Raw genomic sequence first — 12,214 nt, 5'->3', positions numbered from 1 at the left:
ATAGACTGTGTATCATTCTACTACACAAGCTCCTGCTTTCCCATAACTGCGTTGGGTCGTTATATGGCTCACCTACCTCAGTGTAAAGGCCCCCATACACTAGGGCGACTTGTCCTTAGGACAAGTCGCCCCCGACTTGTCCCTGAGCTTCCCCGGCTGCTCCCCGGGGGAGCTTGATTAGATTGGCACTTGATGTGCCATTTTTTACATGTGATAAATCGTCTCGATTTATCACATGTAAAAAACCCGGGGAGCAGGGCGGGGGGGGGCTACAGAGGTGGGAGCAGGGGGGCTGGGGACGCTGCGGGGGACACGTCTGTGTCCCCCGCTGCTGGGGACGCTGCGGGGGACAGCGTCTGTGCGGCAAGGCGGTAGAGGGAGCAGGGGGGGCTGGGGACGCTGAGGGGGACACAGGCGGCATAGAGCCGGGCAGGGGGAGCCGGCGGGAGCTGTCAGTGCTAGAAAAAAAAAGCCTATACAATGAATGGGCAGCCTGTGATTGGCTGAGCACTCTCAATTGCTGACTGGCTGAGAGAGCGCTCAGCCAATCACAGGCCGCCCATGCATTGTATGGGTTTTTTTTTTTTTATTCAATACTGACAGCTCCCGCCGGCTCCCCCTGCCCGGCTCTATGCCGCCTGTGTCCCCCGCAGCGTCCCCAGCCCCCCCTGCTCCCTCTACCGCCTCGCCGCCCCACTAGGTCCCAAGTCGGGTGGTCGGACGTGCAGCAGGTCCGACCACCCGACGCAGATCCGATGCGCACGGGACCGCGCATCGGATCTGAGGGGACATCAAAACTAGCCAATTTTGGTCCGATTTCGGCCAGATCCGACTGATCTGGCTGAAATCTGACCAAAATCGGCTAGTGTATGGGGGCCTTAACACTCGTCGTGCACCCAACATGGCTGCCTCATCTGGTACACTTGTGGATGGGATGAAAAATACATGGTCCTGACTGACTTGTTGGGACCCTACTCTAAACATCAATCTCTTCATTTTGTGTCATTTCTTCTAGGGGTAAACTATTCCACCCAGAGTAATCCTACGCAGTGCGCCTAAGATGGCTGCCTCACAATGTGGAAGATTTATTAAACACGGTGAAGTGATCAAGTGTCTGGTCTTTATCAATGGCCAATCAGCTCCTACCTGTCAGTTTTCAAACTAAGGGCCAGATTCTCTAAGCTTCAAAAATGAAAAAATGGAGAGTGATAAGCAGCCTCAAAAAAAGCTTCAAAAGTGAAAAAATGGAGAGTGATAACCAGCCAGCCAATCAGCTCCTACCTGCCATGTCTAGGTTGAAAAATGTCAGACAGGAGCTGATTGGCTGGCTGGTTATCACTCTCCATTTTATCACTTTTGAAGCTTAGAGAATATGGCCCTAAGCCTGTAACTTCACAGTTAGGAGCTGATTGGCCGGTGATAAAGACCAGACACTTTATCACTTCACCGTGTTTAATAAATCTGCCCCAATGTACCTTGTTAGGGTGGAATACATTATGGGTGCCTTATTCTGGTTCACTCCTTCTGGCAAATTCCTTCTTTGATGGAGAAAATCATGTGAACTTTGGGGGGGGGGGGGGAGTGTAACATGTGCAGAGAGAGTTAGATTTGGGTGAGTTATTTTGTTTCTGTGCAGGGAAAATACTAAGGGGCAGATTTATTAAGCTTGGTGAAGTGATAAACTGTCTGGTTTTTATCACCGGCCAAATAGCTCCTACCTGTGAAGTTACAGACTTGTTTCGAAATATGACAGGTAGGAGCTGATTGGCCGGTGATAAAAACAGTCACTGAGCTTAATAAATCTACCCCTAACTGCATTATTTTTACACTGCAATATAGATCTCACTTTGAAGTAAAACCCCACCCAAATCTAACTCCATGAGTCCTGTTGGAGAAAGTCCTCTACTTAAAGAAAACTTACTTATCACCCTCTGACTATATAAATATTTAACTGGGGGGAAAAAAAAGATATAATATATTTTGAGTTCAGAAACATTTAACACAAAAGAAATTCAGGAAAATCTTTCCCTCTAAATGCCATTGTAAAACGGGTTATTGATTGGAGCAAAATGTCTTTCTGATTGAAAATGGTCATCGACAGACATCAGAGTGTAATGAATAAACATTCAACAATTCTTCACGGCGCTCGGGCTGCCTGCGAAACCAATTGTTATGTGCAGTACGTTCATCGTCTTATCGCGTTCTCGGCTTCTTCTGAAAATGAAAAAACAAAAAAAAACAAAGACACAAATAAAGGGAATGGAAATCCTGGGCATGAGAGAGATAGATAGATAGATAGATAGATAGATAGATAGATAGATAGATAGATAGATAGATAGATAGATAGATAGATAGATAGATAGAAGCATATGTTGGGGTGGTGACATATGACATATGAGGTGACACTGTTATATTTGGCATCTGACATGACACATTCCAGCTGGCAGGTGCCGTCACACTGGGCTGTGCTGCTGTCTGATGCTAAATTAATTCGTATAACATCATTATTATGTTATTTTCTGCACTTCCATTCAGTTGGAAAATCAAAAGGAATAATGGGAACAGGATTATTGTGGATTTGTTCCAATGTATAGTGTAATAGGAGGATTTACATTGTGTGTAATGCCAGTTATCTGAGGATCACAATATTGTGAGACATTGGGGGAAATTTACTAAGATGTGAAATACACTTCACAGGTTGCTATGGGCAACCAATCAGATCCTGTCTACTATCTCCTAGAGGGTGAAAAAGAAATAAGAAGTAGCTTCTGATTGGTTGCCTATAGCAACATGACCTGTGAAGTGTATTTCCCATCTTAGTAAATTTCTCCCGTGATGTCCTTGAACGTGGAGGTAATTGCTGGGTAAGCCTCTACCTGCCTGCAGTGTCCCATTGTCATCCTAAGTCTGAGTCAGATGTGGACGGATCTTGCATCATTGCTGATTACTGTGATGCACTAATATGTTAAGGCAGCAGGAAGCTGATTTGAGTTGACACCTGCATTAGTGATGTGTGCGGCATCCTACAGGTACACCATCGGATCACTTGCAACACCAACAGATACCTTGCCACACCATTGGTTCCTTTGCAACACCATCGGCTGGCTGTAAGGCCCATGGGGTTGCACAAACTGGCCACTTCAGAATCTACACAAGGCCAGTAAATCTTTTCGTGGATCCTGGTCACATCACTCCCCCCCTTCCCCCCCAAACAAAACGCCTTGGAAATGAAGGTCAGTTCTGCCCCTAAACAGCTGTAGACTGTCACTCTGGCACCTAAACTTTACCTACACACAAAACCTCATACTGCATACAGTATATATACTGTATAGTGTGTATATATATATATATATATATATATATATATATATATATATATATATATATATATATCACACACACACAAACATACACACATATGGTTGTCCAATATACTAATATTCAAGAGAATATGGTACAGCATCAACACCATAGTCATTGATGACGATAGAGGGGTCATGATCCCAATCATGACAACGAGCTGGACAATAAATATGGTCTATCAGGTAGGTACAGTACTTGGGAAGCATGTACAAAGGAGAATATAGAGATCACTGCGCTGCTTTTCCTCTCACAAAATGAAATGACAGTCTCAGTCTAAATTTCACTGTGGCTCCCAATATGATGACACTCCTTTGATTTTGATGTAAACTTTCTCTCCATATTGGAAAAAGAAAACAACACAAAAACAGGCTGTCAGATATAATTCCTCATATATGAAATGACAGAATGTTACTTCCAAGGGGAAGGATCCCAACTCCCCACAGCTGGATTGCTTACACGTGCTTACAGAATAATGCGTGTGTATAATCCTATCTGGGTATCTTTTTAAGGGACCACCAACTCGTGATCAGGGTAATATGGACTCTTACATGTGCTTACATGCAGGAGACTGAGGAAATACATATATTTGTATCTTTATACTCCAAAAATATAGCTCACACTGTCTTACGTGTTAAGATGTATAGCCAATCATGTAAAGGTATCTTTCCTTATTCCAATCAGATGGCGTACCATATGAAATAAAATGAGACACTCCTCATGGTGCAGATAAATAACAATATATGAGGCTTTAATAACAGTATAAAAATCAAAAGGTCAAGCCTCGTACCGTGGGAACAGGGATAACAGTCAGAAGATAGATGGAACCCGGGTCACTCCTGCTGAAAACTTCCAACCTGGTCCTTGGTAACGGGGGTGGCCTTTCTAAAAACACTCCTCCAACATGTTTCGACGCTCCAGGCGTCTTTCTCAAAGTGAAGTGTAAAGTGAGTGCAACCTTATATTTATACCCCCTTCAGTCCGGAAGTTGAAAAAAACGGAAGTAACTGTGGGGGAGGCACTCGTATCTAATCCTTTAATTCTGCATATGGGGATGGACATATGTCAGTAAAATGTATATCCGCCTGGTCCTAATGGCTAAATGAGGCCACATCAGCGCTCCCCGTGGATCCGGGATCGTGCTAATGCTGGCATCACAACTAGGCCTCGGGACCTCCGATCACATGACCAGTGAACATTTCCGGTACAGCGCAGATTACGAGCCTCATATATTGTTATTTATCTGCACCATGAGGAGTGTCTTATTTTATTTAATATGGTACGCCATCTGATTGGAATAAGGAAAGATACCTTTACAAGATTGGCTATTCATCTTAACACGTAAGACAGTGTAAGCTATATTTTTGGAGTATAAAGATACCAATATATGTGTTTCCTCAGTGTCCTGCATTTAAGCACATGTAAGAGTTTATATCATCCTGAGCACGAGTTGGTGGTCCCTTAAAAAGATACCCAGATAGGATTATACACACGCATTATTCTGTAAGCAATCCAGCTGTGGGGAGTTGGGATCCTTCCCCTTGGAAGTAACATTCTGTCATTTCATATATGAGAATTATACCTGACGGCCTGTTTTTGTGTTGTTTTCTTTTTCACATATGGAGAGAAAGTTTACATCAAAATCAAAGGAGTGTCCTCATATTGGGAGCCACAGTGAAATTTAGACTGAGACTGTCATTTCATTTTGTTTTTATAGCATTTGTAGTTGCTATCATTAGAGATCTTTGCAGCAACTTTGAAGTGAAGCGCCGGTTGTTTTACATTTTCTTGTATTACTTGGGAAGCATGCACCACTGGCCCCAACCAAGCCCAACTCTACAACCTAAAAAATTTGCCTTTAGAATATAAATACCTCTAGGTGTGCAAAGACATCCACTGAGCGTGTCACATAATTGTCATTCAACTTACCTTACAAAGCCACCTTTCATTTAAATTCTTATTTTTAAGATACTTACAAGTTACACAAAAGAATCAGGAACGATCCATCTGAATAAACTTTTATGGCTTCACAGAGATGGAAACTCTATTCCATTATAATATGAGTCTTGAAAACCATTCCAGAAACAAAAAGGGTTTAACGTCCATTCACTAAGAACGATACCCCGAAGTCTGGATTCAGAAATCCCACGGAAAATGGATTCCACTTAGTTCAACATCTGCTCCTCGCCCTTTGCCGCTAAACCCACGCGCTTTAGAGATAATCTATTCTTCACCTTCACAATGCGCGCCAGCAATGGCGTATAGATTATCACCCGCCTAATACACCCAGCAACATTAAAATAAAGGAATCTAGCTGGAAATGATATCCGCCTCAATCTGCTAACACTCAAAATAGATTAGTACAACAAGGGCCCCAATAGCGGCGCGACGTCTGTCAGCTCATTGAGTTGTACTTTTCGGGATGAGTGAAATATGTAGATTAGTTCATTGTAATCAGTGGGAATTTTATGTTCGTTGTTAACAAGTAACACCTGACAAATCCGCACTTTGCTAAAAACAAGGCCGTTTGTTTCAATTAGCCAACGCTTGTGTTCCCAGGGAACGCACTTTCTGCTGAGATACAGAAATACGTACCTGAGTCCATTTTTTGCATTAATTGCTTTTTGACTACAGCATCTGTTGGCAGTAAATATCCCTGATTCATATTTATGCTGGGGCTCATAATACGCCTGGAATTTCACCTTCCTAAATTACCTTCCCTTTCTCTCTGCATAATTTTAATGGAAATGCATTTCAGTTAAATTAATGGATGGCACATTGGGGGATTTACCAGCGGACAGATATAACGTGTCCGTTCTACGGGGTACAATTATTTCCTACCTTTCGCTTTCCGCACACATTTGTTTAAGTCTGGGCTGCTCTGCTAATTGTGATTGTGCCGGGATAATGGCATCAGAGATACCCGGTCTGCAGCTATAGTCACAGACGTACCACACAGAGGCAATGCAGGATTTTTACAGTGGGGTTTCCAAATGCCGTCCACACCCTCCCGCTCTGCAGAACATTGGAGCAAGGAAGTCTGGGGGAGCGGTAGACGAACCTAGTAACGACCCATTAATGTACAATTTGGTCAATTTTTACCCTGGTCAATTTTTACCCTGGATACTGTATGGAATACATTATTAATATCTAACACTAGACAGGGGTGCCGACAGGTCAACCGCGCCCCGGTAATATGGAGGAGGCATGGCGGGGCTTCCGAGAGGGGGCATGGTGATGCCAGAGTGAAAAAAATAGGTGGGAGAGAGAGGACAGGCTGCAGCTGTGACGGAGGCTGAGCTGGGGAGAGAGGCTGTGCTGCGGCAGCAACCTGCTATCGCTCTCTCCTCTCGTCCCGGCTCACTGCATTGAGGGGGGAGCGTGACCCATATTAGGTCATTTGAGGTCCTGTAGAAATTATGTGGTGTGGAATAATACTGTATGTCAACAGTGTCTAGGTTGACCACAAATGGTTGACATGCACAAGGTTGACAAAGGTCAACATGCAGAATAGGTCGACATGGAAATGGTTGGTGCATGCAAACGTTGGTGTCAATCTGTATGTTTCCGCACATACCATCCCAATGAAGGTATCATGTCCAGGGGAGCTGCAGCACAGTTCAAAATTCAAATAGGGGAGGCAAAACAACTGCCACCAACTGCCATTCAACACTGACTCACTGGAAGTGGGTTTAACTTCCCTATTTAAATTTTGGACTCTGCTGCAGCCCCACCCTGGGAGCTACCACTAATTCCTGTCCCCTACCATGTCTCTCGCCATGGTTTTATTGCTATTCCCAATCACAGGCCACGTGGGCGGTAAAGTATAAAAAAGATGAAAAAAAAATAAGACGTAAAAGAAAAATGTCAACCATATGTTTTCTCAGCCATTGTATCTGTTGTCCATTGGTCCACGTCAACCTGGTGCATGTCAGCCATGGGATGTCGACTTAATTACCCTACCTTCCAACATTGATAACACTGGAGGAGGAACACATTTGGAACGCGCCCAAAATTAGGGGGCATGGCCTCCTAGTCAGGTGGCATGGCCTATACCCACTGTGCTGCCGCGAAGCCATGCCCCCCATTGTTGCTGCTCTTGGGGGTATGCCAAGCCCTGCGAGAGCTACTGGCCATGCCCCCATTGGCATGCACGCAGAGTCTATTCCTTGATACTCTGCTAAGCAGAGCAGCGGGTAGCAGGGGGAACTACCAACTGCCCCCTCCATGGGACACAGCCAGCCCCGGGTTGGACACAGGGCCGACCCGGGAAACAGGATCGTCCCGGGAAAATTGGGACAGTTGGGAGGTATCCTGTTGAATGTTGACCTATTATCCAGAAATGATGCAGAAGAAAACACAGCGAAAATATTTTTTTTAATCACCATTTTAGTAATAAAACCAACAAAAAAGTGTACAACATAACTCAGCCTCCCCCCCCCCCCCCCCCCCCCACACACACACACACACACCCCTCCCCAGGAATGTCAGCTCCTTCGCTGGGACACTGTCCTGTTATATACGCATCGTCATGACAGGAGAGACTCGGAATCACTAGATAACATTGTACACAGAGGGTTTCACTCTAGCTGCTGACAAAGAATTGATTGTTCTATCAGCAGGCTGCAGTCTATACAATGTATTGACACCCAAAGGTTAATAAGGTCAAACCTTACACAGAACAGTACATAAGCTGTTGGATCTCGGGGTAGATAAAATACTTACAACGATACATCAGATTCAGACCGTCTAAAACCATCTTTGTGTTCTGGATGGTAAAACCACCCTAACGCTTTTCTAAATGGGTGGTAATATTATGGAATTTGAAACAATTTTTGTTCCTACACTGAAATTTCTATCATTTACAGTCAATCTCCTTATGACACCCTCCCAACTGTCCCAGGTATTGCACAATGGCAATACTATGTGTATAGTTGGTAAGTGTCTCGATGTTTCCCCGCACAGATGTGCTGACATTGCTGACACACGTACAACTGTCATTCTATTACTTTCTGTTCTCACTTTCTTTCTGTTTTTACACTGTTTTGTATCAGCTCATTATGATAATATATGTATATCAAGGTGAGGATCATACACAGGCGCAAGTTTATAAAGTGTAATGTTACACCTATGCAAAAACACGTTGTACAGTATTCTGAGTGGTGATAATGGTGGACTATAATTAGCCGCAACTAATATATATAATTCCTCATTGTATTAATGAGCTACATGTAGGTGAAATGATGTTTCTGAAACATAGATGTATTGTAGTTTTGAGATAGATGTAGAGGAGACAGACTGATCAGACCCTAGCTGCCATGTCACAGGCTGTGTTTGAAAAATGACAGTTAGGGGTTGGTTGTTTGGTAACACCCCCCACACACACACACACACTTCATCTCTCTCCAAACTTTAATACATCTCCCTCTTGTACTCAGGCTTCTGTGAACATTGTTTGCTCTTCATGAGCCATTGTTTAAGTCACCCATAACTACAGTATGTAGCTGTTCACCCTTATCTATTACAGATACTGTATGTAGACGCATAGACATTTACAGTGTAGAATGTAGAAGTGAAGGGACACTTACCTGTAATCACCACCATCTACATACTCTTCTGAAAATTCACAAATCAGTGATTGAACCTCTGGGCACACCCATCTATCTTCCAATCTGTGTCAATAATAATAACCGTCAGTAATGACAACAGTGCATAGAAGGAGAAACAACTTTTCTGAAGGAGACAATGTTGCTGAGCATTAAACTGATTACCGTCTGATTGATGCCTATGTACAAGGAAAGCAGGTGGCTACTAACTGCGTCTGGCAGTGACTGCTTATTGGAAGTCCTATCTGTCAGTCACCGACAGTACCGGTAGTCCTATTGGGAGGTGTTCCCTCCCTCTGGGACTGCCAGAACGGGTTGCAATAAGTAGAGAGCTGGCTTTGTGTACTCAATATACAGTCCACAGAAGCCATTGTTTTGCATATGTGCAATCGCACGGCTGCTTCTGCTCATACACCAGTCACGGTGGCCATCAGATCCATTGTACAGGTGCTGGAAACCCAGGCTATCAGTCTCCCCTCCAGGCATGGTGGTAGCAATAGACGCCTCCTACAGTTACATAGTACCCGCCGCTGCTAAGTGTTATTTTCTTTTCGACAATCTTATCTACAACTTGAAGGGTGTTATGATGGGGACCAATGAGGCACAGTAATATAACAAAAGTTGATAACAACAGGAAAACCTAGAGGTAGGAAGGCCCTGCTCGCAAGATGCAGACATACTGTAACTCAGGAGTAAAAAATGATGTGGCAGCCATTTTACTAGTGATTTCTTCATGCACAGTGGACATGTCCCTGGGAACAGGACAAAGGCACCATTTTCCAGGAGACGTGCACATTTACAGTAGACTTTGGAACATTTATAGAACCTACATGACTGCATCCGCTTCCATAGAGAGGGGTCCCCCTACTCTTAAAATCTGTGACTGTGTGGTTCATGTAAGGCTTGGACAAAGTAAGGGAAATTTTCATTCATTCTGTTTACAATTATCCATTACAAACTCGCACATATTATAACAAACCTTAGTGTTAGTATCGGTGAGGTGCTTCTGGGTAAGTTTGTGTGTCCTTGACAGCCTCTTCCTTCTCTCCATTCCCATCTCACATTATAACACTCCCTCTGCGCAAGTTATAATGACTATATTTATTTTATAGCTCAATTTACTTTTTTTACCTTATAAAACGCTCAAAATAATCACTTTTTTTTGTAGAAACTAATTTTCATTTGAAGCCGTCTCACTTAACTAAGTTGGTTTAATGCACAAGGTGGTGGATTTATTTTAAATATACACTATAAAATGGTATAATGTTAATTTTATACCTGTTTCATTAGCAAGGATCTTTTTCTCTAACTCTAATGGTCATTATCTGTGTTGCAACATATGTTCCACTGACCGTAATTCTTTTGGCTATAAACTTATATTGCTAAGGTCACGCTAAGCATTAAACGCTATCCTTAGGAGACCTTGCGTTACATAAATTTCTCATTTAAGAGCTGGAACTGGAGCCAGTTGACAGAATTCTACCCTGGAAGCACCGTTCTGTATTTAGGAGAGGTTTCCCACAGGGTGTTATTGCTGAGGCAGGAAGGGAAACGGTGTCCTTCGTAAAAACTTTGTATCTTTAAGAAAAGTTACTGTATAAAGTGTGGAAGATAAATAATAAGGTCACTTATAATCAGATTGAGTTCCAAAGGGGAAAAATTGCTCCTGCCTTTCCATTGAGTAGTAACTATCCACCTTTTAAATATATTTGGATGAAATTTGGAAATACAGGACTTTCCCAACTAGAATTCAGCAGAAGATATTATATATTTGTTTTTATTGACTCCAGATTGCGATACATATTTACATTTTAAATTAAAAATCAATCTGGCACTAACAGAAAACTGCAATAAAACTGCCATTAGTCTGATTTGTTTATCACATAATCAGTGTTTCCGATCGGCCTTATTTCTGTAGTATTTATAATGTTTATGAAATAAATTCTTAGTGTAAGACGCACATGGTAAAGAGCCTACTAAAACAACAGCTCTTGTACTTTTTGTGGAAGAAAAAGATGTAGAGGGTGAATCAGAGATGGACGCAGTCTTTATGGTAATACCGTGGCCGAATAGCATTCTATTGAGGTAGTTCCACTGATATGCCTAAAAAGATGCAATATTGGCGCATCATTGGCCAGACAATCGGACATTGTACATGCACTAGGGCAGGTGCAGAATATCCGACTATGGCCTCCATTGTCAGCGCAACTGCATCTTTAGGCAGAGGGGTCTATGGAAGTCATATGGTGACCAGTGGTGGGCAGGCCTGTGGACAGTATGCAATGACAACAGCCCATAAGAAATAATCCTGACAGGGGTCTGGTAAGCTTATTTACCTTCCCTCTACCTCCCCCCCAGCCTCTCCCTCCCTGCTAGTGCCTAACCCTAACTATCCTACCCTGTAATCTAAACCTAACCTGCAACCTGCCTTACCTTACCACCCCAAAGCTAGACCCTAACTCCTCCGCTAGTGCCTACACCTAAACCTACTTACTATCAGGATTCTGGGAGTCAGTATTCCAACACCGCCTCCTCATCAATGTCGGCATTCCAGTGCCAGTCTTCTGTCTACTAGTCAGGATGCTGGCACCGGTTTTCTCAGTGCTGGATTAAGGGTCTAACGGGCTTGGAGCTGAAAATGTTCAAAGGCCTATTGCAAGAAGTAGAGGAGGTGAGGATATGTCATGTAGGGGTGTAGAACCCGTACACTATACGCCCCAGTGTCAGACAATGCCAAGTAGGGGTGTAGAACCCGTACATTATACGCCCCAGTGTCGGACACTGCCATGTAGGGGTGTATAAACCGTACACTATACGCCCCAGTGTCAGCACAATGTCATGTAGGGGTGTAGAACCGGAGCACTATATGACCCAGTGTCAGACAATGCCATCTAGGGGTGTAGAACCCACACACTATATGCCCCAGTGTCGGCACAATGTCATGTAGGGGGTGTAGAACCGGAGCAGTATATGACCCAGTGTCAGACAATGCCATGTAGGGGTGTAGAACCCGCACACTATACGCCCCAGTGTCGAACAATGCCAAGTAGGGTGTAGAACCCGTACACTATACGCCCCAGTGTCAGACAATGCCAAGTAGGGGTGTAGAACCCGTACATTATACGCCCCAGTGTCGGACACTGCCATGTAGGGGTGTAGAAACTGTACACTATACGCCCCAGTGTCAGCACAATGTCATGTAGGGGTGTAGAACCGGAGCACTATATGACCCAGTGTCAGACAATGCC

The sequence above is a fragment of the Crinia signifera genome, chromosome 9, assembly GCF_055691185.1.
Source record: "Crinia signifera chromosome 9, ASM5569118v1, whole genome shotgun sequence".
NCBI lineage: Eukaryota > Metazoa > Chordata > Amphibia > Anura > Myobatrachidae > Crinia > Crinia signifera.
Note: the sequence above shows the minus strand (reverse complement) of the source record.